This window comes from Aotus nancymaae, unplaced genomic scaffold (genome assembly GCF_030222135.1).
Source record: "Aotus nancymaae isolate 86718 unplaced genomic scaffold, 86718_ANA_hifiasm-v0.15.2.pri h1tg000051l, whole genome shotgun sequence".
NCBI lineage: Eukaryota > Metazoa > Chordata > Mammalia > Primates > Aotidae > Aotus > Aotus nancymaae.
The window spans coordinates 11,064,211-11,091,277 of NW_026988465.1; the positions used below are offsets into that span (position 1 = coordinate 11,064,211).

A 27,067-nucleotide genomic window follows, 5' to 3' on the forward strand; every position below is an offset into this window, starting at 1 on the left:
CATTGCATCAGACTAAGAGAAGAATCAGACGTGAGCGGTACTGAAGAGGTCATTGGAAAATTCCAAAATTTGTTAAAATTTTTGTAAAAATTAATTGAAAAAGTAACAGGAAAGGGAGACAGGATGAGCACATTTTGTATTCATCTCCCAGGGTTTGCGGCATTGCTCAGCCTCATGATGAAATGGGAGATGCACTATTTCACTGGCCATGAAATAGTACGTCTCAAAATCCTGTTGTAAAGACAATTTCAAAATAGACGCCTCTCAATCCCGTTCCCCATTTACCATTTTTGAAAAAATAGCATTAATTTACAAATGTTCTGTTCCTAATCAGTCACACGGAAAACCATCCTGCCTTCACATTTATCCTTTTCCCTTATACTCCCCTCAGAAACTATTGTGCTTAGGGGAAAAAAATCTTAAAACAATTCCATTCCATTACTTTCAGAAGCTTATACTGAGTTTACAGTTTTGACAGTGTAATTGTCCATCCCCGAGACTATGGCCTCTTTTGCTAAAGAGCAGAAAGAAAAATCTTATCTTGACCAAAAAGTAAGCAATACCAGGCAATAGTAGAAGAAAAGATAAATATTTTGGATAGATAAATGTTGGTTTGATTCGGCTAGGACCATAGCTTTGGGTTATTAAAAGAACCTCAAGTGGATAAAATTTGGCCCTAAATTTTGTTGTGAGGTTAGCACTACCCTATGGGAAATGCAAAACACTCTTCTCTTATTCTAGTTTTAGAAATGTCATAGCAAACACATTTAAAGTCCATTAAATGTGATTGGAGTTGACAAGCCTCCTTCTGGTGAAAGGCTGGGTAAAGCAAGAACTAAAAGTTTCCCATCAGCTCAGACAACGTTAGCTAGTGGTTGATACTATGTGTTAATCAAAATGGAGACAAAACTAGTGACCCCCTTGAGAGCCAAAATAGCTCCTTGTTGAAAGAAATGGAGTTAAAAATTATAATAGAATATTGGCTGCTGTACCTTCTGGAGATTATAAATTTGCAAAATCCCCTTATGTAGTTATTAGTTGAAGTTGAAATTGCCAAATGGGGCCCCTAGAGGTGTGATAGGAAGGCGCATATTGGAAGATCTGAAATCTTGCTCCCTCTCTGAAGGAAGGGTGGCTCCAGCCATGTGCAGTGTGAGCTGGAGGCTGGATAGGGTTGAGTAAACTTTGGGTTGGTTTTCTCACAGTTTTGTTAATGCGTGTTGAGTGTTGGCTTTCTTTCTCTCAGATTTTCAGACATGGGGCCCTTGGGAGCAGTAATCCTTCAGCCAGGCTTTCTGAGAAGGTTCACGTCCAAGTAAAATATGAATTTTCTGAGCCAATTTGATAGACAATTGGTCTGAGCAGAGCTCTTGTTTTGCCAACAGATAGAAATGAAGCTGGGAGTATTACAATACCCAGGGCAGGGAGAGGATTAAAGCTGCAGGCGACTAAGAGGAAGGCAACTTCACAAAAGCAGAGGGTAGGGAGGTGTGAGGACAGGAAACTGCCTTCCCAGGATGTTAGAAACAAGCATATGGTGCCACAAAGAAAAATCAGCACTGAGACAAAGGATCTTTTAGCAATGTCATTTTTACTTCCTGGACTGCAGGACGGGTACCCTCGTTAGCCATCTTGCCACGAGAGTACCATGCACAAAGGAAAACACACAAATTTATTCCTTATGCATTTGGGGTTGTCCTTACTGCTGTGTCTGATCTCCATTGGCTGGAGCCAGACCTCACAATCTAAGCTAAAACCTGATTGGCTAATGACTTAAAACTTTTCTAAACAGGTAAAAGCAATGGAGAGCTGGGACATGCCCGTGAGCACGTCCAGCACAGATATCTTGGTTAAAGTACAAGGTAATAGAATGTGCTACATGCTTGTAAGCATGGCATGTCTAACAGCTACATAGGATAAGGCTTATCAAAGTTATTTGCAAACTTATTTTTTAACAAGAAAGGAAACTTTAAAAAGGAACTTTTCTACTTCCCACACGGGAGTTGACAGGTGGCTGATGATGGCTCTTTCATTACAACCTCACCACCAATCATTTAAGGATTTAGGAGTTACAGCAAAGTGGCGCGTACAATCTGTGAGATTTAGGTGCCTCTCCATGTCATCTCTTCTGTACCCTCAGCACCTAGAACACACAGTAGGCCCTTGATGCTAGGTACTATTGACTGTTGGAAAGAGCACAGGTGTGGTTTAGCACAGCCCCTCCATCGTCATTTATAAGCTGAGAGGCTCTGGGTCCATTACTTAATTTCACAAAATGTTTTTCAGTTTTTTTCTTCTATAAAATGGAATTATCATTTTTACCTAGTAGGGCTGTTTGGAGGATTAAACAACACAAAGAAGGTGAAATACCTATCACAGTCGCTCAATAAGTATTCCTTATTTTCATGATTACCAATTAAATAAATGGTTGATAATCATCAAAATGCATCTGTACTATGTGCTAGGTGCTGTCCTAAGTAGTTAGATGTTGATACTATTGCTATCTTCACTTAATAGATGGAAAATGGAGTTTTAGAGATGAAAAGAAACCTAGAGGGAAAGGCACGTGGGACCTGTGGCTGAAAAGAGGCTCTAGGAATTCTGTGGCTGCCAGAGGTGAGACCTAGAAGCAGACGCAGGCTATTGGGTTTGCTCCTTGAAGGTATCCAGGCCCTCCTGAATCTCAGCCAGTCAGCCTCACAGACCTTGGGACTGTGCAGAGTGAGAATCCAATGAGCTGCCTGAAGCTGGTGTTCACCGAGAATTTATGGAAGCTATTATTGCTATTTCTAACTAAGAACTTTTCTTCAATCATTTATGGAAAACATAAAAGCCAGTGGGAATCAACTAGGATAAAACAAGGTCAGAATCACTCTTCCAGATGCTGAGCACAGCTGGTTTTTGCTTAAGCAGTGGGAGCAAGAAAGGAGGATATGCATTGACTATTTGGGTCAGAAACAGCACCCTAAAATATCTCCTCCATAATTCATCTCGTCCCAGATAGAATGTGGGGTCAAATTGCAGACCCTAAACCTTTTCATCCCTTCTCCTCCTCCTCCTCCTCTTCTTCTTCCTTTTTCTTCTTCTTTTTCTTATCTCATGGAATTGGTATGAAAAATTAAGGATTTTATTCCATAAAGGAAAAAAAATATCTCTCTGGGGTGGTAGATACCGCAATCCCAGAAACAAGCTGGAATGCACTGAGGGCTTCCTTATATGCCTAAACGCAGGCTGCTCTTCCTCTGTGTCTATTTTATAGCTGGTGGGGCCATTGCCCTGGGAACAAAAAGGAAAATGGGAACAATCCTAATTTTAATATTCATAACTCATGAGCAGGCTGAAGGGTTTTTTTTTTTAATAAGTTAATGCTTGTCCTTTGAACTTATAATACCCCTTTTACCCAAGGGGCTTTGGAGGGGTTTGAGAAGAGCCAACCAGCCAAGATCACCCTTCCCACTCCATGACCTCTAGATAGCACCCTGCCTGGGAACTCACAGAGAGAATGCAATGAGCCCTTCTCAGTGCAGGGCTCATTTCTCTTTATTTAAATATTCAGTCCATCCCACACTGGCTATCTCCAGGAGTCCAGAAGAGCATGACTCTTGCTGCCAGCAACAGATCTGAAGCTGCCAGTAATCCATGTGTAACTGTAGAAAGGACCACTGGAGGGGGTTATTACCAGATTGGCACAGTCACATATTTGGCATTTTCATATGCTGTTCATAACACAAATCCACCAGTCCTCCTTTTGGGGATACACCCTGGAATGGCCGGAAGAGACAGACTGGGGCCCACTGCTCTTGAAGTGTGGTATGGTGGTGGTGTGCCTGGGAGGGGGTAGCAGGCACATCTTCCCGATAGGAAGCCACCTTGACTGATCCCAGGGTCCCCACCTCCTGAAAGCAGGGGAGAAAGCCTGTACTCTGATTGCCAGTGTGCCTAAGAGTCTAGAAGAGATTTCAGTGAGACGGAAGAATGATTATTTAAATGATACAAGTGTTTGCTTTTAAAGTGTGGGAGAAGGAAAGCATGGAATTTAAAATGCCCTTGAGTCTGCCCATGGGAAAGAGTTTAGGGAGTGACACTGAACAGAAAGGAAGGCTTTTAGGGGAGGACCAAAGACAGAGTTCTTTTTGGGAACGGTAATGAGCTATTGAAAAATGAGGCCTGAGAAGAAAAAGCAAGAGGGGAGAAGTCTGTGAGAGAAAGGTAAATGAGTCATTTGATGAGTAGAGTGCATCTCAATCTTCAGGGTGCATTAGAATTAGGGGGAGGCAGGAAGGTCACTATAAAGTGCCTTTCCCTAGGACCTCTTGAGTCTCCAATGCAATGGGTCTGGGCCACGGTTTGATCACGATGTGGGCACTCTGCAAAGCACTCCTTAAAATACACTAAATAGGATAGCCAAGGACAGGGCGTAGAATCAAGAAACCCAGAAAAATTCCTAGTAGGTGCCCAGAATGAGTGGAGGGCAATGGTTGAAAGAGCAGCTGCCGAGGTGGTAGGTCCCTGTCTTATAAGGACAGGTTGCAGGGTACAGGAGAGTCCAAAGAATCCCAGGGTGGACTGAGGACAGTGTGGAATGCCTGGGAGGCTGGGGTGTGGAATGCATGAGAAAGTTGCTCCAGGACTCCCTGCTCCCCCAGGGTGCAGATCATTTAATGGTCTGCAAATGATTTAACATCCCCCCTAGTCAGGGTTCCCAGGGTAAATTGTCTCCATTCCCATCATAGAGCTGTGCTGTCCAACAGCTAAGAGGCGGGGAGCCACTGTGCTGGGGTGCTTTGGCCAGAATGTTGCTGGAAGTGGCACTGTAGCAATTACTGGTTAAGAACTAACTGTAATTATTAATTATGACCCTAACAACAGCTGAGGTCCTGCATAATTCTTTCTGTGGGCTGCCTTTTGCCTGTAGAGCCCAATTTCTCAAACATCTCATTAGTCTTATAATAGTTTTTTTTCTATATATATTTTTTTCTTCCAAAGTCAGTTGTATATAAAAAAAGGATTTCAGTGAGAAATAGATTTATTTTTAGCCAAGAGGTGGCAATACCCAAGCTTTCCTTCTCAGTGCAGGGCTCATTTCTCTTTCTCTATTTAAATATTCAGATCTATTACTATATTGAACTGAGATTTGGTTTATTCGGGTAGAAGTAGCTAAATAAAGGTACACACTCAGAAACTCATAACATCATATGTTTAAGTGCTGGAATAAGGTATAAGTTAAAATTGGACTTTTTGATTTTCACTGTAGATAGAGTTCAGAAATACTGTCATAGTTTAAAAAAATCAAAATGTTTCACCTCCGGGAGAAAATGAAACTCTGTGATATAATAGATTATGCTTGTGATGTTATTTAACAGTTTAATCTTTACATACAAACAAAACCACCTGAGCAGAAGCTTGTTTCTTAAAAACAAGAGTGGCGAGTATGATAATGAATGCCCTGAAAACATCTCTGTTCATCCTATGGAATTCTCTTTCTGAATTCTCATGTAGCTTTCCCTAATATGGAGCAGGGGGCTTTAAGTCACATTGCCGCTCCCAACTGCTATGCCTAAATTGTTTCTAGAAGCACCGAGCCCCCTCCGCTGCTGCTGCAGATTTAGCTTTGGGCTGGGGAGAATGTGGGGAGAAGTCATTTGCATTAAAAAACACTAGCTGTCTATTCCCATTAGAAAAAACACTCGGTGTTTTAGTGCAAATTATTTTAAAAGGGCAGATAACTTATGGATGCAGAAAGGGTAATCCACAAAGATGTATGCAATTTTGTTCAGTTGATATCCTCAGGGCAAAAACATCAAGGATAGCAAGTGTACTAAATACAAACAGACACAATCATAAAATATGACACCCATGATTAAGATACCCTTTTCAAAGGTCCTTGGCACTTAGGAGGAAAGCTGCCTTGTTAATATCAGGGCCCATTATTTTCTAGGATTCAGAGGCAGGTTGAAACAATGATCTCTATTTTAGTGACTGTATTCTTAAAAGGTTGTGAAATTCTAGGGCTTTAATCAGACTAGCCTAGAATCACAGCTCTGGGGCAGAGAGGGTATTACTGTTAAGGGTTATGAGCTCAGTCTTTGGAGCTGGACAAATCTGGTTTTGAATCCCAGCTCTGACACTTAGATATCATCTTCTCTGAAGTCTAGGGGTCTTCATCTGCAAATGAGAAATTGAGGTTGTTGAAATGATTAAACACAACAAAACAAAACCAAAAACCCAGATGTAAAGTGCTTAGTGTAGTGCCTGGCACAGAAAAAAAAAAGTGTGTGTGTATGTGTGTTTCCTAGTGCCTGATTACAGAAAAGATTGGAGAATTTTTAAAACGCACTATTCACTGATATATGAAGGAAAGAGATTTTTATGGTTTAAGAAAAATCGCACCAAGATCTTGGTATTTTAGGTAGTCAGAGAAAAATGGAAGTTCATAACTATCTGCGTTTGTGGATGGCACTGATACAATAACTTCATAGCCAAGGCTTAGGTATATCTCTTTCATTTATCTGAGAGTAAAAGTTAAAGTTCTTGAGCATTTGCTTGATGCCAAGTGCCCTTTAAGTGCTTTATATGTGTTGTTTCATGTAATCTTCAAAACATCTTCCTGAGTAGGCACTAATACTATTACAGTAGGTAGCCAGTCAGGCATGAGCAGGGGAGGAGAGAATGTCAGACGACTGATGATCCGGCGGTTAACTCTCTCTAAAATAACGATTGTCCACAGGTGGCACCAGGAAAAGGTAGTCTCCCAATACAAACACCTGAAAATGGCGATTAGCAGCTTCCCACTAAGATGTCAGGAGTTGGGTGAGTGGGCTCCAGCATGCGCATTAAGAGGCAAAATGGCGGTGCTTAACTGGTATTTGACCTCCTACGGACATTCCACCGGTGAGAGAAGACTGCTTCAAGTAAACGTGCGTGCAGTGTAAGGCCGAGCTCAGGTAAGCTCAGACATGCTCGGGCATGTTCCCTTCTCCCCTGCTCGCACAGCCTGGCCTTCCTTAAAGAGCCCAGTATGCACACAAGGTCTTGTAACCCTAGCCTCTTGCTAGCCAATAGCAGGCAAGTCTTACTGACCAATAGCAGTTGAGTCTTAATAGCCAATAGCAGTCGAGTTTTATTAGCCAATAGCAGTCAAGTCCTGTATGCAAACAAAGCCCTGTAACCATACCCAATGATAGTCCTGCTTTCTCCACACCCTGCTCTCCCAAACCAATCGAGCTATTTCACTCCCTATAAAACCCCGTGTCTGCTGGAGTCCGTGGACTTCTCCGGCCTCTCCCGTCGGACCGCAGAACCTCACCCAGGAGCCTGAACAAACGCTTCACATTGGAACTTGTGCTGGCCTCAGTTTTTTCTTTTTAAACTGGGTGAGAACAGACCTAACATACAGCTCCAGTAAACACCTTATACGTGCTCCCCTCTCAAGTGCTGAGAGGCCTCTGTGCACGTGGACAGCCCACCCCAGGAGAAGACTCAGGAGAGGAGGACACAAGACCCCAGAAGCATACCAACAGGGAAAACTCCAAGTGAGAAAGGTGAAGCCATGCCCCTGATCTCTCATTGCCCGCTTGGGCCTCTTCCAAGTGTACTTTATTTCCTTTTGTTCCTGCTCTAAACTTTTTAATAAACTTTCACTCCTGCTGTAAAACTTACCCTGTCTCTCTTTTTTTTTTTTTTTTTTTTTTTTTTGGAGGCAGTGTCTCGCTCCGTCGCCAGACGCCAGGCTGGAGTGCAGTGGCGCCATTTTGGCTCACTGCAATCGCCGCTTCCCGGGTTCCAGCTGGTCTCCCGCCTCAGCCTCACGAGTAGCTGTGACTACAGGTGCGCGCCACCATGCCCAGATAATTTTTTTTTTTTTTGAGACAGAGTTTCGCTCTTGTTACCCAGGCTGGAGTGCAATGGCGCGGTCTCGGCTCACCGCAACCTCCGCCTCCTGGGTTCAGGCAATTCTCCTGCCTCAGCCTCCTGAGTAGCTGGGATTACAGGCACGCACCACCATGCCCAGCTAATATTTTTGTATTTTTAAGTAGAGACGGGGTTTCACCGTGTTGGCCAGGATGGTCTCGATCTCTTGACCTCGTGATCCGCCCGCCTCGGCCTCCGAAAGTGCTGGGATTACAGGCGTGAGCCACTGCGCCCAGCACCTCAGTCTCTCTTTATGTCTTCTGCCCCTCAGTCGAATTCTTTCTTCTGAGGAGGCAAGAATTGAGATTGCTGCAGATCCCTACAGATTCGCAGCCACTGCTAACAATACTATCCCCATTCCACAGGGCAAGAAACATAGGAACAGAGAAGCTAAATATTGAAAATTTGTCCAAAGTCACAAAGCTAGCAAGAAGTGGAACTTGTATTGAAATTCAGGCACTTATTCCAGCGGCTACCCTCTTTTTCTTTTTTTTTTTTCATTTTTGCTTTTTCTTTCAGCTTTCCCAGGTTGAACAGAGTACTTTCTTAACCACGATACTGTGTGTTTTACTTATTTTTACATCTCTCACAGCATCATAAACACCTAGCGCTTTGCATCTAGCGGACGTTGAATATCTAGTCAATGATTTTTTTTTTTTTAAAGAATGCAAGCCTTTGCTGTGAATGAGAGGGAGAAGGAAAGGGTTAACATGTTTCCATCAGATTCTAGAACAATAAAGTCCAGTAGACGGATGGCATCTTACCAAAGAAGAATGGTATAACCCTATTTATGGAGCCCTGCAGGCAGTGAGCAAATGAGTGAACATGGTTTAAGACTTAAACTTGGAACCAGAAGAATACCAATAGCAAATGCATGCTGGTTAATTATTTCCCTCCGCACAACACCTACAAAATAACCTGGAAGGTTAAGACCAATGTGATCACTAAACTTCTGTGAAATTATCATCATCTAGTGGAAAGGTCACAGGGTTGGGTCTGACTAGACCTAAATAAAACATCGAATTCCACCTCTTCCCAGCTGTGTGACTTTGGGTACATTATGTAGCATCTCTGAGCCTTAATATGCCCAATTTGAAAAGGAGGGGGTGTGCAACAAAAATACTCTTAGCTTTTCATATACTTAGAGATAAAGTATATGAAACTGTTGTGTTACTAGTGAAACACTGGAGAAGTATGCATTAAGTAACACTAGATTTTACAACAGAAAACCCCACATATCTAGCTACTAAAACATATCAGTGTGATGCAACAGACATTTTTTTTTTTTCTTTTCTCAGAAGGGGTCTTCCTAACTGGCAGGTAGCTCCAGTCTCTGTGGTAATTTAGAAAGTGAAGGCCCTTTCATCTGTGGCTCTTCCACCTCCACAGGTTTGCTGTGTAAGGGGAAAGAGCGTGGGAAAACTCCTGTGGGAGGTTTCTGTGGACCAGAAAGTGGCTCAGTCCCATGGCCACACCCAAGTGCAAGGGATACAAGATAGTCTAGTAATGTCTGCAGGCATAAAAGGGAATAGTTTTGACCATTGACTGGCAATTCTAACTCCCATTTTTTCACTGGGCTGTTGTGAGATAAATAAGTGAAAGCAGAGGAGATGGCTCTGTTATCATAAAACACTATGATATTATAGCCAATTCCTAATGTAGATGCCCAAACATAGGAATATTCTAAACAATAGAAATGTAAAGCTCTCATCCATATGTTTTCTTAAATGCCAATACCAAAAACAGTTTGCCAAGGCACATGGTGCATGGTGATGGTCTCAACAGGTGAGCAGGCTGATGGCAATTCAGTGTGGTCAGGTAGAGTGGTAGCAGTCACAACATGACTCCATTAGAGGCTGTCTGATAGCATGAAAGGCTCACAAGCTCATAGGACACTGGTCATTGACTACTGTGCAATAGATAAGAAAAAGTTGAATAGGAAATTTGAAAGGAAAAGCATAGCAAGGGCCAAAAACGATACAGATGGATCTTTGTGAAAGAGCTATTGTCTCCTCTTTCCATCTGAATGCTCTAACAACTTCTGACGATAAGTGAATTTGCCATTCCTCCCTGTGCAATTAAGAATTTCTCAGTGATGAGCAGTTTCATAGATACTTCATTATAACGTGATATTTTTTTGTTTGGGTCATCTTTAAGGAAGTGGATGTGCACTGAATATCCCAATTTAAGAATTAAGTGATATGTATTCATTTGTTTCCATTACTAAATGTTTTGCATTTTATCTGTGATATATCATTTTTGTTTTAACGTAAATCCAGATTTATTTAGGGAATACAGAATGATTTTTAATACTTTTTTTTGGTGGATTCCAATGATAGATATATAATGTGTATATTTAATAAAGGATTTTCTATGGCATACTCTTTTTTTTTTTTTTTTCAGACAGAGTTTTGCTTTTGTTACCCGGGCTGGAGTGCAATGGCGCGATCTCGGCTCACCGCAACCTCCGCCTCCTGGGTTCAGGCAATTCTCCTGCCTCAGCCTCCTGAGTAGCTGGGATTACAGGCACGCGCCACCATGCCCAGCTAATTTTTTGTATTTTTAGTAGAGATGGGGTTTCACCATGTTGACCAGGATGGTCTTGATCTCTTGACCTCGTGATCCACCCGCCTCCACCTCCCAAAGTGCTGGGATTACAGGTGTGAGCCACTGCACCCGGCCCGGCATACTCTTTTTAACTCCTTTATTTCTTACCATTCTTTATGTCACATATCATGTGCCATCCTTTACCTGGTAAAACACCTTTTGTTCAATTATTGTACTCTTTGGTATATATAATATATATTATAATATATATTATATATATATATAGAGAGAGAGAGAGAGAGCAAGAGAGAAAGAGAACAGGATAAAAAACATTCTGTTTTTAAAAAGAGTTACTGATTTTTTTTTTTTTGAGAGAGAACTGCCTTTGGGAATGTCTGCTTGGGGCAGGAGAGACCTCGTAGACATGGACAGATGAACGGATTAAGGAAGAGAGACCACTGCTTTGAGGGAAGAGCTGAGTGAAGAGGAGAGAGAAGGAAAACTCAGTGAGACAGCTAGACTAGGAGAGTGAGGGCCAGGAAGGCCCCATGGAGGTTGTAGCAGGCAGCCTTCAAGATGCCCCTGTTTCCTGCTATTCACACCCAGTGTTCACGCAATGTAACCCTCTTCCACATTGTACCAGGGATGGTTTGTGTGGCCAATTAGAATATGACAGGAATGGTGGTGTGTCACTTTCAAGATTAGGTTATAAAGGAGTATGGCTTCTTCTTAGGATCTATCTCTCTTTCTGTGAGCAGCTATGGAGGAGCTCATGTGTCAAGGAGCTGAAGACTCCGGACAGCAGCCAATAAGGAGCTGAATTCTGTCAGCAACTATCTGAGTGAGCTTTCAAGGCGCTCCATTGGCACTGGGTGAGTCTTGAGGTGACTGCAGCCCCATGAGAGCCACCGAGCCAGAACCACCCAGAGGAGCTGCTCCTAGATCCCTCAGGTAACTTAAAAGCGTGCACTCTTTTAAGTTAGTCATGTTGTGGGGGAATTTGTTATGCAGCAATAGCTAACAAATAAAGTGGTAGAGGAGCCAAAGAGCCTATTACTCACAGTGATGTCTGTTTTATGGAGGGTTCTGAGTGGAAAACGGACTCTGATCCTGTCTTAGTCCAATCAGGCTACAATAACAAAATACTACAGACTTGGTAGTGAATATAGTTTGAATATATGTCCCCATTAAAACTCATGTTGAAATGTAATCCCTAATGTTGGAGGTGGGGCCTGATGGGAGTGAGTGGTCATAGGGGCAGATCCCTCATGGCTTGGTGCTGTCCTCACAATAGTGAGTGAGTTCTTGCAAGATCTCCTCCTTCACCCCCGACTCTCTCTTTCTCTTGCTCATTCTCTGGCTATGTGATATGTTGGCTCCCTCTTTGCCTTCTTCCATGATTGAAAGCTTCCTGAGGCCTCCCCAGAAGCTGGGCAGATGCCAGTGCCATGCTTCCTGTACAGCCTGCAGAATCGTGAGCCAATTAAACCTCTTTTCTTGACAAATTACCTAGTGTCAGGGGTTTCTTTATAGCAATGCAAGAATGGCCTATTACAGTGGTTTATAAACAACAGAAATGTATTTCTTACCATTCTGGAGGCTGAGAAGTCAAGATTAAGGTACTGGCAGATTCATTATCTGGAGAAGGCCTACTTACAGGTGGTCCTTTCTTGCCATGTCCTCCCATGGTGGAAGGGATGAGGAGGGTCTCTCAGGCCTCTTTTATAAGGGAACTAATCCCATTTATGAAGGTCTTGCCATTATGACCCAACAACCCCATAGTCTGTACCTCCTAATACCATCACCATGGGGGTGAGGATTCCAACCCATGAATTTTGGGAGAATCCAGACCATAGCAGATGCACATTTATCTTTAGACTCTGGGACACACTTTATGCACCTGGGCAGCAAAGAAACCAGGAGAAGGAGACTTGAGTACCCTGAAGGTCTTGGGGCTTTGAGTTTTCCTCTGAGATGATTTAGATGGGCCCCAGTTGAGCTGAGGATAGTCTTTTTGAAACGGACACAATTGCCAAAAATTCTGGCTCAAATTGGCAATGTGTTACAGTGTAAGGTGATAAGTAAGAAGCAACGAACAGAAAACCTGCTCAGACTGGCTTATGCACAACAGAGCTTTAATTGTTTGCTGTAACTGAAAGGGCCAGAGATGGGTTGGCTTCAGGAGGGGCTGGATCCAGTGGCTCCACAATATATCCCCTGGTTTGGCTCCACCTGCTCTCTGGCCTCCTCGGAGTCATCACCCCAAGTCTGGCTTCCGACATGCTCACGAGACAGCTTGTCAGCCACGTAAGGAGCTGCGCATAGGATGGCAGCCTCCTTGTTTATGTCTAGCTGGCATGGACCATTTTACTCTTCTGACCTGCAAACAGAAGTCACATGCTTCATGTTGGCAAGACGAGCTGAGGTTATGATTTCAATTCTGGACTGTGTTCTTCCATCTGGCCAGCAGCTTCTCCCTATCCCCCCTGGGCAAGGAGACTGGGTTTTGCCAATGAATTAGTCCTGGAGCTGGAGGTGGGGTTCATAATGGAGCAGTGGTGGAAGGAAGGCTGGAACTGAGGTCCAGAGAAGTTAAGGGGCTTGCCCAAGGCCAAACAGTGAGAAAGGTGAGAACTAGGTCTTGATGCAGAGTCTATCTGGCTCCCAACTCCATGCTTGCCTCCTCTTGCCACATGGCTGTCACCCAAAACCAAACCAAAACGTATTATCCCCTCCCACGTGTCTGGTACTGTGCTTTTTCTGTGTTCACACATTCATTTTTCACATCAGTCCTGTGTAGTGGCTATTGGTATTATTATTTCCATTTCACTGATATAGCAATGGGGCCTCAGGATGTGCAATCATCTCAGGGAAACTGGCAGAGACCAGAGGAGTCCTCTGAACAGGCGGCAGAGTGGGAATCTCTGTGGGATGCTGCGGGGCCCCTTGCTAAAAGGAGCTCCGAGCTATGGGGTATGGGGTGTCAGGCATGCAGTCAGGTGGCAGAAGCAGCATTCCAGTTAGAATTTTCAAGCATTCTGGAAAATTCTGAAAGCCATCCTTCAGCTCAGAGCATTTCTCAGTCTTGATCATCTCCCCTGTAAGCCCTTACCATCGCCACTTCAGTGGCTCATGACCCTTCTTCTTGGTCATTTGGTTTCTGGCCTACTGTAGGGTGGGAGGAGGCCACAGGCCCTAGAATCAGGAGAACTTGCTATAGTTGTCAGCTCCCCTTCTTAGGGAAGGCACTATATCTCCCAGGGCCTCGGTTTCCACTTTTGTAAAACTAAGATAACACTGTGTTGCCTGGTTATGTTGAAAATGAAAGGGGTGACATGTATAAAATGAATAATGGAGAGTTCTTGCCCCTTGTAAGGGTTGTCATTATAGGCATACAGAGTAATACCAAAGTCACTAGCAAGTTGCAGGAAGAAAGGCTTCTAGAAATAGCACATACATAGTACATTTTTGGGTGAATTGGGTAATTCCTCACTTCCTTCTACATTTCAGCTGCTGAGTACATAGATCTGCCATATAGGCATAGAAAGGCCACACATACTGGTATTTTCTTCAGGTGATGGGAACAAAATTGGCTCTAGCCACCTTGACGCCTATGTTCAAATCGGGAGAAAAAATTCTCTCTTGGATGTTCAAATCAGAGGCAAGTCCTAGAAGGTGGAAGAGGTGTCACCCTCAGGCTGGACGTGCAACAATGGATGACAAAGCTCTGCCAGTGGGTGGCAGGAGGAGACATGGGCTTTAGCAAAAATCCCTTCTGTACCAGGCCCCAGGAACCCAGGGAAGGTGAATCACAAATAGTAATTATGGGGGAATGAGAAGCATTGGCGTGAATCATCCATGCACCAAGTCACTGGCACCCCTCTTTCCTCACCTGCAAATCTCCTCTCTTCCTGTGGCTGGGATCTGAGGACTCCTATGTTGCCTTTGAAACTGTGAAAATATTCTTGGGTCCATTTCTTTGGTTGCAGTTGCTTCTGTTGCTGCTGCTATCTTGCTTCTCAACACAGACCTTCCAAGGGATCAGACATTACTGTTGGTGCACATGTTGACTCTTTGCTCCTGTCACAGCCTATCAGAGTGCAAGAACCCAGCAAGTAGCTTCTATTGCCACTGGGATGGGAGATGGGTATTTTTTTCACCATATGTACCTTTCTTTATTGAGCTTCTCAAACGGTAGTCTCACTCTTCCTGCATTAAAATATGAACAAGCAAGAAAAAACTGTCCTCTCTCTTGATGAAAGTATCGTTGGCTGACTCAGAGGACAACAAACAGGTCTATCCAGTGTCACAACCCAAAGTGTCCAACTGTCTCAATCCCCTGTGTGTGCTCCAGGATAAAACCAGGAATGTCTTCTTCTATCTGAAATCCATCCAGGGAAATTCCTGGGAATTGAGCGGGAGTCTTTGCCCCTGGTACTTGTTTGTCTGCTTGATTCTGGAGTCCCTGGCTCCATCTCCAGTCCCCAGAGTCCTTTTACCATTCCTCCCATTAGGCCCAGTGTTTTCATGCAGAAGGAAACCCTGTTTTTGTTCATCAGAGTTAGCCAAGGACAGAATTTTAGAGCTAAAAGAAATCTAATTTTGCGCCTTTACTGAATACAGAACTAGAGAGGCCATGTAATTTGTCTGCAAGTTCACATCTAGTTAGGGGCAGAGCTAGACTTGATTCTTGGTCTTGGAGTGTCTAAGTCAGACCTCTTTCTACTGGAGCAGTCACTCACTCATTCCTCAGGCGGGAGTCCCCAAATGGTGATGATCACCTCAGGGAGCTGACAAAGGGGTTCATAGTATATATGTGTGGTCAGCAAAATGAGGTGCAGTTTTCAAGCAATTAAAAATAGATTGGAAGAGAAGTACATCTATATCGGTAAAATTGAATTTATTGGAGGAAGTGTAATTTACATCTGAAATACATATTCAAGATTAATCTAATATAGAGAAGACATGGAGAATTAACTCTTCCGACTGTTACTTTTGAGAATATGCATAATTGCTTCCTTTTTCTTGATAATGGATAAGATTATTTTTACTGTTCCTGACAGCTCCAGTATTTTCTTTTCCTCTCTGTTTTTTTGAGACATAGTCTCTGTCGCCCAGGCTGGAGGGCAGTGGCAACCTCCACCTCCCAGGTTCAAGCAATTCTTCCACCTCAGCCTTTCTAGTAGCTGGGACTATAGATGTGAGTCACCACGCCTGGCTCATTTTTGTGTTTTTCATAGAGACAGGGTTTCACCATGTTGGCCAGGCTGGTCTCAAACTCCTGACCCCAGGTGATCCACCTGCCTCGGCCTCCTAAAGTGCTGGGATTAGAGGTGTGAGCCACAGCACCCAGCCAACAGCTCCAGTATTTTCAAGACAAAATGTGAAATTTCTTGCAATTGTCATTCCTCAACTGATTACTTCCTATTTAATCCATTTAGTACCTGTCAACAACTTGTGTATTTTTACAAAATAGTCACAGGTATCTCTCGTGTACTTTTTTTCTCGTCTTGGGATAACTAGACTAACCTAAGCAGTCCCAAAGGGGTGCCCTGGTGTACCCCAAGAGACACTGAGTTTTTCCAAGAGCAGGGACTCTGTGTAATCCATCTTTGGCTCATCATTGTCCCTCTCAGTATAAAGTTGTATTTTTTTGTGGAAGCCAAAACATTCCCTTAGGTGTATGGGCTACAGAGTATCAGTGGAGATATGATCTTTAGCTTCTATTTGCATCGATGGTATCCTTTCATTCCAGAGGCTTCGAGTCTCTGGTCACTCAGCACATAAGCCCTATGTAGTGTTTCATCTGATGAAGCTTGTAAGCACTCTGCAGGCATCCATGCAGCAGCAGTGACCTCAGGTGTGGGGGACCAGAAATCAAATTAGGCCACCTCATCCACTGTTTTGGACACCCCAGCTTCCTAAGCTAGTGTTGAGCTGCTATTTGCTAGCTATATTCAGGTACATACCTGGCCCTGTGTTGACTGAACAGCTATGGGAAATTTAGAAGCCTGGCTTGGTCTAAGGAGTCTATGAGAAGAAGTGACAGAAAGGTCTTGGCCAGGCATCATTTGTTTCCCCTTGTCCCTCCTACTTTGTCATTTCTGGGTGCCTGTTCCTTCGTGGATCTTGAATTCTGGGGCACAGTCACTAAGTAAAAGCCTAGTCTCCTACTCAATCCTCATAGGAGTGGGTACACTGTTCCCAGAAGCTACCTCCTTCCCCCACATTTAGCTGTTTCCACCTTCTTTTGATTCAGCATCCACATGTAGGAGAGTCTCTGAAGATCGCATCATGCTAGCCAATGGAGGGATGATTTCTATTTGCAGCTCTAAGGGAGTCAAGGTGAAAATCTGCATAAGTAAAAAAAAAAAAAAAAAACTTCTTCCTAGATAAACTCTGAGGCAGTTCAGTATTGTGAAACAGTTGAGTGTAACTTAGGAGTTGGGAAAGACTAGGTTCAAATGTCAGATTTGCCACTTACTGTGTGACCTTGGTTAAGTTTCAAAACCCAGTTTCCTTATCTGAAAAATGGGGAAAATAGTAATGTATATATCATAGGGTTCTTATGAGGAGTAACTGATAAAGCGCTTGTCTCAAAAAATACTGGCCATTATTATTGTTAAGTTTTGCGATATGGACTATGACCTGGTTCGACCTCCCTTGTTGTTCAGATGAAAAGACTGAGCCTCAGAGATGTGATGTTCTGTTCAGCTGCCACACAGCTATAGTTAATGATATTTAAAATGAGCTTCTTGGTCTCTGAAACTCAGCTCAAGGCTTTTCTCCATCATATGCTGAGTGAAACTTACAATGCACCCCTCTCCGCACTTCCCACCACCAAGCTTGAAAAATAATTAAGTATAAAACATGATGTGTATTTTTAAAGTATTTCTGATATAATCTTTTTATATATTTACTGCCTACAACTTTGGATTCTTACACTGAATATGTGCAAGTGTGTGCTTAACAAATAATTGCCAGGCTGGATGTGGTGGCTCATGCCTGTAATCCCAGCACTTCGTGAGGCTGAGGTGGGCAGATCACGAGGTCAAGAGATCGAGATCATCCTAGCCAACATGGTGAAAACCCGTCTCTACTAAAAATACAAAAATATAGCTGGGCGTGGTGGCATGTGCCTGTAGTCCCAGCTACTTGGGAGGCTGAGGCAGGAGAATCACTTGAACGCAGGGGATGGAGGTTGTAGTGAGCCAAGATTGCATCACTGCACTCTAGCCTGGAGACAGAGAAAGACTGTCTTAAAATAATAATAATAATAATAATTGCCGGCTAACCAAATGACACTAAAGATAGAGATGATAATTGGCTAGAAGTTAACATTGTGTACAATTTGTTTTCCCAAGAACAGACATAGGTAAGAATAGCAAGTATCTATGGGGTGTTTATTTCTTTTTACCTTAAATGTTCTACTGTTCCCAAGACAGCAAAGATTAAGAAAAAAATCCAGTATGGTGAAAGTCAAACTGTACCCACTTGCTTGGCTATTAGGATTAGTCCAGACGATGCAGATGGTCTCATGGGGTTAGAGGCCAGAGAGAAGGCAGATCATATGCAGCAGTTGGACATCATATTGTTTACCACTTAGAATAAAATCCCTTCTGTCCTGCCCTTAAACACAAATTTATACCAATTACTCAGGTCCAAAGTTGACTTCCGATTCCAGCCTTAACAGACAAGTGCTGAGCCTATCAAATTTTATTGCAGTCAGTACATCTCCCTTCCAGAAGCCACTGGTCACAGCCATTTCCAACACAAAGCTGCTTGGGCCACCCTTTCTTCTGTTTATAGTCTGTTTCCAGACACTCAGTGACCCATAAAGTTAACTTATAACCAAGTCACAGCCATAACTGGAGCTGTTGTTCTTGTGTCCACCCCTAAAGTCGCCTTTTCCCAGGATGTGCACACTTGGAGGCAGTGAATCATACTGTTTGTCCTTTGTGGGTTCACTCCTTTTGGTTCAAGCCCAGGTCCTGGGTCCTTAACCTAGACTGTTTCCTTTAAACATTCTCCAAACTCTGGGGTTTTTAAGATTTCGTAGTTTGCCCTTATGAACATGTATACTGCATGAACCCTGTCTTAACGGAGATGTGGCTCCTGCGTGGTGAGCTGAGGTCAAGGCGTGCTGTGGGCTTGAAACATCTGTGCAAACACACCAATGGCTGATATTTTGATGTCCTGGTGGTGTCGTTTACAACCTAATTTGTCTTTTCACCTTTTACTCCCTCTCTAAATGGGGTGAGGATATATACTGGAGAAAGGGGGTGAAGCAAGTCAGCCTATAGGTTGAGTGGGAATGGAGTTATTTAATTTAAGGAAACCTATGAGGGCACAGGCTCCCGCAATGTTCACGTGCATGACTGTGATTACTAAGTCTCCCAACCTCCTAATTTTCTGTATTTAGATAGGTTAATAAGATTCCTTGATCAAGCTAACTAGTTATAGAACTAGTTAAAAGCAGGACCAGGGTTAGAACTAATATCTTCTCATCCCCATTGTGGTGTTTTTCTCATTACACCATATGTGTTCCATCAAAATCTTTTTCCCCCCTTGTGGCAGAGAGATTGGCTTTACAAACAGGGAGGGAGTAATGAAAGATATTTTGCTTTTAGCTGGTGACTATCTCCTACAACATAATTAAATGAAGAAAGAAAATTATAGAAATTTTATAGAAATTTATAGAAAATTATAGAAATATACGATGTTAAATCTCATCATAGAAATATACAATGTTAGGAAATTTTGATGTACAGAATTTTAAAAATGGAAGGGCCTTTAAAACAATCACCTAGCACAGTGAGTTTCAAACTGTGTTCAGTGAAATCCTAGGGTTCTTCTGCACAGATGCCTCAAGGCCTTTGAAAGGTAGAGAAGAGAGTATATAGGACTCAGAGACTTCTCCCTCAGGGCCATTAAAGCAAGTCTGTCTTTAACTGTTTTATATGTTGGGGTTTTATGTTGGCTTTTGTTATAAAAGGGGAATCCACTTCTAAAGAAAATTTGCGAGCTGTAAATCTAGGTCAAACCCTTCAATTTACAGATGAGAAAACTGAGGCCTGGAATCTTGAACCTGTGGAGTTGCCAAGTAAGACTCCTTATTCCATTCTAGGGATAAGGAAACTAAGATACCAATATTCAGATCTTAAAGGTTTGTAGAAAGTTATGGATTTTGTTAAGTGGCAGGGCCAGGGATGAAGCTAAGTATACAGCTGTTTTCATTCCTAGTGCATGACTTTTCCCAACACATCATATTATTTAACAGTATTCAACATGTGGTGATATTATTGCTCCATGATCAAAGAAGTCAGAGAGAATGAAGGTCCTAGAGGCAGGAATTTGAGGGAGCCGATTAAGAGAGAATAGTCAACTAGTGTAGGGGAGGTGACTATGGAAACAGGGTGATTTCTTTTCATTTCCTTTCTTCAGGGTTCCATTTCATTCTGCAAATTCCCTGCTGCAAAGATGCGTCCCCAGTACCTAAGCCCAGGCCCGGCACTTAGAGCACAATACATATTTGTGGATTCAGACTAAATGCACATCTTCATGACATCCTTCTAATTAGCCCTGTACTGGTCAGAAACTCAAGAGTATGGTACATTAAAAAATCAAATACTGTATCAAATTTGTAGAAACATAATTAAGTATGGTAGTGTATTTCAACACTGGTAGGTGCACAAAGTCTGCTCTCTAAAAGCAAGTAAGTCAGCTGGCAGGGTCTGACTCAGAGTGGACCACTTTCTCTGAGCTGCCCTGGCAAAGCCTAATTGTACCTATGTCCCAGGCATGGTCTCCAGTGTCAGCGGACACACTGATCGTGGTGGAGGGAAGTGCTCATTGTGCAAGCCATTCCCATAAGCCACCGGACAGGTGTTTAACTGCCCTCTGGGGTAGCCTGACCCTGAATGAGTTTAAATAGAAACAAATAAAACCAGATCAGAAGGTTCTTATATTGTACTTAAAGCAGTTAGCATTTGTAGTAGGTTATCAGAGAATATTGTACAACATATTTCCCTAGGGAACGTTAAGAATAGGATGGCTAGATCCTGCAGTCTGAGATATTTTTGTCTCTATAATAACACCTTACCACAGTATTACAGCTTATAGTAAGTGCCTCGAGGCCGGGCATGGATTAGATATCCTTCTGAGGCCATCTGCTCCCTGGATTTGTTTCAGAGGAATGAAACACAAGGTAGAGAGAGGTAGAGAGCTAGAGAAAGAGAGAGAGACTGATCCACTGACTCTGTTAACACGGTGAAATCTGCCCAAATCAGGAAGCCAGAAGAGTAAGACCCTGACAGAAACCACGCTTGCCTGTCCTGATTTTGCCCCAGTCCTGCAATACACCTCTCAGTTTGTGCTATGGTCTTCTGCGCGTTCAGGGATGGGCTGGTTTATGTCAACATGGTGGGATTACTGTAAAAGTCATTATTGGTACTTTTGGATGTGGCTTTTCCATTTAAAATAATTAAAACCACTGAAGCTTTTTCTTTCTGACCCAATTCCTCGCTCTCATCTGCTTTGGAGTCTTCGGGCCAACCTTGGAAGCCCTAACGGCAGGCCCGTCTCCCCCACCTGCCTGCAAGCAGGGCAAAGGGGCCAATGCGCACCCCACCATTGCCAGGAGCCTCATTATTCTTTTTGAATTCCCCCGTGTGGATCCAAATGGCAGTCTCGGGCTCAAGGATTTGGCAAAGCAACAAGTGGCTGGAGCAGGGACAGACCCGGCTCCCGGCGTCGCTCCCCGCCCGCTTCCCACCCGCGCCGCCGCCGCCCACTGCCCCGCACAGAGGTCACTGCCTTGGAGCGTGGGAATGGGACAGTCCCATTTTAAAGCTCTTGTTCATCCCGCCTGCGGCAGGCGACTCCCGACAGAGAAGAGCACCCTTTCCGGACTTCCCTCCCCTCTGCCCCACCAGGCTCGCAGCGCGCCCACGCCTCCTCCCAGGCCCCTCACCTCCTGCGCGCGCTGCGGGCGCACACACCACCTGACTCACGCTCTCATTGGCTGCTGCTTGTTGCTAACCCACGTGACCCGCTCCGCGCGCCCCGCCCCGCCCCGCCCCCGCGGGCTCCCGCTCGGCCGGCGCGTTCCTGCGGGCGTGCGCTGGCCGGCGTCTGGCTCCGAGCCCTGGGACGCTCGCCTCCTCGCAGGCTTCGCCCCGCCGCGCCGCTGCCGCTGCCGCTGCCGCCCACAAGGTGGCAGTGCCGCGCTGCGTGTCTCCTCGCCCGGGTCCGCGCGAGCGGCGCTGGGCGACCGGTGCCAGCGCAGCCTCCCGCAAAAGTTTCCCTGCTCCGGAACGCACCCGGGCGTCGCGCCGTCCAGGCGGGCTGCTGACCGCCCGCCCTCCTGTTCTCGGGTTGCCTCGGGGCGATTTGTACTTCACAGCCCTGCTGGCGTCTCCTGGCGTCCTGCACTTGGGGCCTGTCACTGATGCAAGTCGTAGATGTTTTCAGGAATATTTTGTTTTGTTTTAGGATCTGTACGCTAAGAATTGATCCCAAATAGGCAGGCAGACACCCTGACAGCGACGCCTCCTCTCTTCTGGGCGTCCGGCTGAGCTTGCCTCACTGCAGAAGCAACCTCCAGCCTCCCTTTGCGCTGGTGCAAGACACAAGCCAGCAGCCCTTCAGAGGGGCCTCCCCGCACGCGCCTCCTGGGATCCTGACTTGCTCAGGAAGAGGAGGGCACGGGGAGCCTCCTGCTCTGCAGCTGTCTCCAGGATGCCCTTAATTCCCGGGACAGGAGCGATAAGCTCATCTGACCTCAGTTGACCTCGCCGCAGGCTTCAGGCGTCCTCATTTACTGAGAGGCATTGGAGAGTCTACTTTTATCTGCTCCCTGGGATTTTTTCCTTACGTCACTTTTTTACTTGTTGGCTTGTAGCTAGTATGAGATCCCCTAAACCGCCTCCCCCTACTCCCACCTAGGCACGCGTTTCCACTCTCCCTTTTTCCTGTAAAGAAAACGTTCTGAGAGCCCTTTGAACCCACCTGACCCTGGGAAAGGGCAGGGCCGTGGATGTGAAGGCAAGTCCGGGAACTCGGGCTGCGCTTAGGTAAGGAAAAGAGAAGAGAAACACACCTTGCCTGCCCATTGTCTACACCGTGAAGCCCGGATTCCATTCCCTGGTAGTCAGGGCTTTCACACTGGGCTGCCCTCCATGTAATTTCCAAAGGTGCCCCTAGCCTGCTCCAGCCTCTAACAGGACACTAAAAGGGACCCTGTGTTCATGACTGGTGGAATTTCTGCTGAGACCCTGACGCAGAACAATATATGGGCCAAACAACTCCCACCCCCATTCTCAAGGGAGGTATAGACCGTCTCTGGGGGGCTATTAAGGGGCCGACACCAGCCTCTCCTTGGGACGATACAATAGGAGGCTAAGGACGAAGGAGAGGCCAGCAGTGAGCCTTTCTTTTTGGAGAGGCATCTATATGCTGTGCTTCTCCACCTACCTCGAGATAAATGACTTGGGCTCCAGAGAACTTCCTGGAGAGCTTTAGGTGTCTCCTGGAGTTTGGGAGGCACAAGGACTGATGTGACCTGCAAAGCAGACAGCTGTTTGCAGTGGCGAGAGAAAGATATTTGGAGCCACCTCTTCTTCCAAAAGTCAGTGAGTCACACATACACTAAGACTCCCTAGGGGCAGGGTGGATCCTCTCCCCCCCCCCCACCCCACAAGGGCGAAGTGAGCAACACTTGCCAGGACCTGAGGGTGACGAATGAGTGTCAGCTAACAGGGGCTGCCCACGTCCAGGAGCTGCAGGTAGGGAACTGGCAACAATAGGGGAAGAGGATCGAGAAAACCCACAAGGCATCCACGAAAGAGCCAGCATTTGTACATCTGCCACTCCCAAGGGCACCAACCCCTAGATGCAACTGAACCCAAGAGCTCTGTTCTTTGGGCCCTGAGAAACCTGCTATGATCTGAATGTTGATGTGCCCCCAGAATTTGTATGTGAACCCTAATGCCCAGTATTAACAAGTGGGACTTCTGAAAAGAGATTAAGTCATGAAGGTGGAGCCCTCATGAATAAGATTAGTGTTTTTTATGAAAGAGATGGAAGGAAGCTGCCTTGCCCCTCCCACCATGAGAGGACACATGGACAGTGTCACTGGTGAAGAACAGACTCTCCCCAGTCACTGAATCTGCCAGTACCTTGTTCTTGGACTTTCCAGCCTCTAGAATCACCCAGTGATTGGAGAAGGTGGAGGATCCAGGAAGAAGGAATAAACATTGACTGGGTCCCCCTCCCAGCCACATGTTTGCAGACCTAAGCCAGCCTCCAGGTATTGGAGGGAAGAGAGAAGTACTGATTTGAATGAGATGGTCAAATTTCTCAGTTTGATTGGACTGTATTTTGTATTAGTGGAAAAATGAGACTGTTTATGAGATTAACCATCAAAACTGGTCCATGAGATTTCATTCTGCCATGGGGGATAATATAAAAATATGGATAATAGCAAACATTGACATCACATTTAGTGTCTTACATTTATTAACTTATGAATTAGGTTTGTGTGCTTCACCAACTCTTTTAGTTCCCATTGCATAATTGAGGAGGCTGAAGGCCAGAGAGGTTAAGAAATTCGTCAAGGTCCACAGCTAGTAAATGGCAAAACTGGGATTTGAATGCAGGCTTCAGTGTCTAGTTGCGGAACTAAAATGCTTCCCCATTGCTGAATCCTGGTTTCCATTCTTAACCAAACGTCACCTGTCTTCAAGCCCTAACTCCAACCTCCCCAGCTCAGAAGCTTCCTTGGCTGTGTCAACTGAAGGAGCCTCCATTACTGTCTTGTGCTTTGAGAGGTGCAGTTGTGGCTGCAGAGTGGCCATCACCCTATCATGCTCAGAAACTGCAGCACATCTGTTAAATACATTCAATCCTGGGAACTGCTCTTTGGATGGTGGATAGGATGTTTAGAGCCATCCAGACACCATTTCGAGTCCAGTGAAAAAGCCAGCAATCAAGCTTTGAGAAACCATTTTTGTTAAAATGAAATAGGGTGCATTCTAACTGAATGAGACTGCTTTTCTTCTTTAGTTTAAAAGCTGGAACTAAATGTAATTCCAAAAAAAGTCCCCCAAAAATGTGTCTTGGCAGCCTTACTGGAAAGATTGTATTCCAAGGGATCTATGCAGGGTGAAACTCATTTGCAAATATTTTTCTAATCATGCTCATCATTGTACTCAGCTTTCATTTATTTATGTTCTTTCTGTACAACTAGATTAGGAAATTGTGAGAAAGGAGACTATATCTTCGACAGGGTCTCACTCTGTCACCCAGGCTGGAGTGCAGTGTTGGGTTTATGGCTCACTGCAGCCTCGACCTCCTTGGCTCAAGCAATTCTCCCACCTTAGCCTCCCCAGCAGCTGGACTACAGGCTCACACCACCACGGCTAGCTAATTTTTGTATTTCTTTGTAGAGATGGGATCTCGCCACGTTGCCCAGGTCGTTCTTAGACTCCCAGGCTCAAGAGATCTGCCTGCCTCAGCCTCTCAAAGTGTGTGGCCTGGACTGTATCTTTTTATGTTTCTCATTCCTTTTTTTTTTCTTTGACACTACTAAAACCTAATGTCTATCTCATTCCTTTTTATAGCTTGGCGACTTGTACATAATAAGTACAAAATAAGTATGTTTTCATTAAATGGACAAGAATTGGGGAAACTTTCTATACAAGCAGAATGAAGAGGGGGATTCCAGCCATGCAGATGAGCTGAGGTCCAAGACTGAAGAGAAGGTGCAGTGGTGCAGTAACGTGACACACACTTAGCCTACTTGGCTAGAGCATCTCACAGGGGCAGAGGTCACTTAGTGGGACCATGGGAGACAGATTAGAAAGGGATGTTTTATGGCAGATTAGATGCTTATCCTCTGTGCTAGTGGTTTGGTTTCAACTTTTATTATCATTAAGATTTTCCTCTGCTCCCTCTTCCCTGCCTCAAAATCCCCTAAGCCATATATAGGAACACAATTTGTAAAGTAGATAACAGCAGAAGGGCTCTGGTTAAAATCATGGGGGAGGGACCTGGGAATGACTTCGTTGGCATAGTTCCCCATACGCACATGCCAGGCACCTCTGAAGAATCCTAGGGCTCTTCCAAAGCAATGTGAACCACTGGTGTGGATGCTGGGAAACATCAGCTGGCATATTCCTTTTCTCTGTCTGTCCACGTGAATGTAGTCCTGGGCTTCCTGACCATCCTCCATCTGTATCTGGTTCTCACAGTGCCACATCTCAACTCTCCTGGGAGTGTTTTGGAGTCACCATCCATGTGGCAGGCTCTACACAACCCATTCCTCTTTTGTCTTTGCTGATAGAATCCATACAACTGATCAGGACAGCCAAGTACTCAGTGACATCGTAACTGACCTAAGGCAAGGATTGGCCAAACCCAACGGCTAAGTCTTTTGGTAAATAAAGTTTTATTGGAACACAGACATGTTCATTTGCTTCCTTAGTGCCTGTGGCTACTTTTGTGCTATAGCAGCAGGGTTGGGTAGTAGTGAGAGAGACTGTATGGCCCCTGAAATTCTTTGCTATCTGACCCTTTGCAGAAAAAGTTTGAAGACCCTTGGTCTAAGGCAACTATGGCAATCCATTCTCCTTGGCTAAGATGGGGGGTAATCATATAATCACTTTTGACCAAGGAAAGGTAAGGCAAATTCTGATGGAAGCATTTGAGAAATATTTTCCTCCCTGATAAGAGAGAGGAATATGAGGAGAACATTCTTTTTGTCTCCTCTCTCCCATTCTGTCATATGAGGATGTGATGTCTGGAGCTGTGGCAGCCATCTGGTAATCATGAGGGATAGTACATGAGCCTGATTCCTTGATGACATCATTCAGTTCCCCAGTCTACCTTTGGACCATCTACTTTCAAACTGTTTGTTGAGTAAGCAGCAAAAATTTTGATGTTTTAAGCAATTCTTCATTGAATTTTTGTTAGTTGCAGCTGAATGTAAAATAACCAGGGCATTTGTTTAAAAAGCCCGTAGCAAAAGACAAGAGTGTTCTTGTTCAAGTTGTGTCATGGAATGAAATATAGAAAATCTAGTAGATAATAATAATAATGAAAGCTAGCATGCCAGTCACTAAACCAAGTACTCTACCATCCTTCCCTCATGACCACAAAACCCAGTGGAGACACGATTGTCATTATCTCCATTTTACAGATGGGGAAAGTGAGGTTTAGAGAAGTTTCACAATTCGCTCAGTTCCACAGTTAAGCAGCAGAGCTCAAGTTCGCACCCAGGTGTGTTGACTTCAAAAGCCAAGTGCCTGTCTGCTGTTTGACACTTCCATTTCTGACAACACATCTGAATTCAAATCCCAACTCAGCCACATGGAAGGCAAGCTATTTAATCTTCTTAAGCCCCAGTTTTCCCACACTAATGTGGAGATACTACCTTCCTTTAAGAGAAAATGCTTCCACTACAGTGCCTGAAATGTGGTGTTTCATTGTTTTTGCTTATGTGCTTGTTTCTTTAGCCGGGAGTGGATGGCTGGAAGTTAGCTGTAGGAGTAGCCAAGAGGTGCAAAAGAAAGTAGCAAGGGAAGTGAAAATAGACTCGGTGAGCAGAGAA

The 27,067-nt window shown here is 44.5% G+C and overlaps 1 long non-coding RNA gene across 1 annotated transcript in view; it reads left to right on the forward strand.

Annotated features, from left to right (window-relative positions):
• Nucleotides 1–27,067, forward strand: part of LOC105733909 (uncharacterized) — a 120,253-nt gene that overhangs the window by 15,013 nt on the left and 78,173 nt on the right. Inside the window, exons 2-3 of the long non-coding RNA XR_001111369.2 lie at nucleotides 6,728–6,944; nucleotides 11,217–11,409. This is a non-coding gene — a long non-coding RNA (uncharacterized LOC105733909). The remainder of the gene's footprint in view (nucleotides 1–6,727; nucleotides 6,945–11,216; nucleotides 11,410–27,067) is intronic.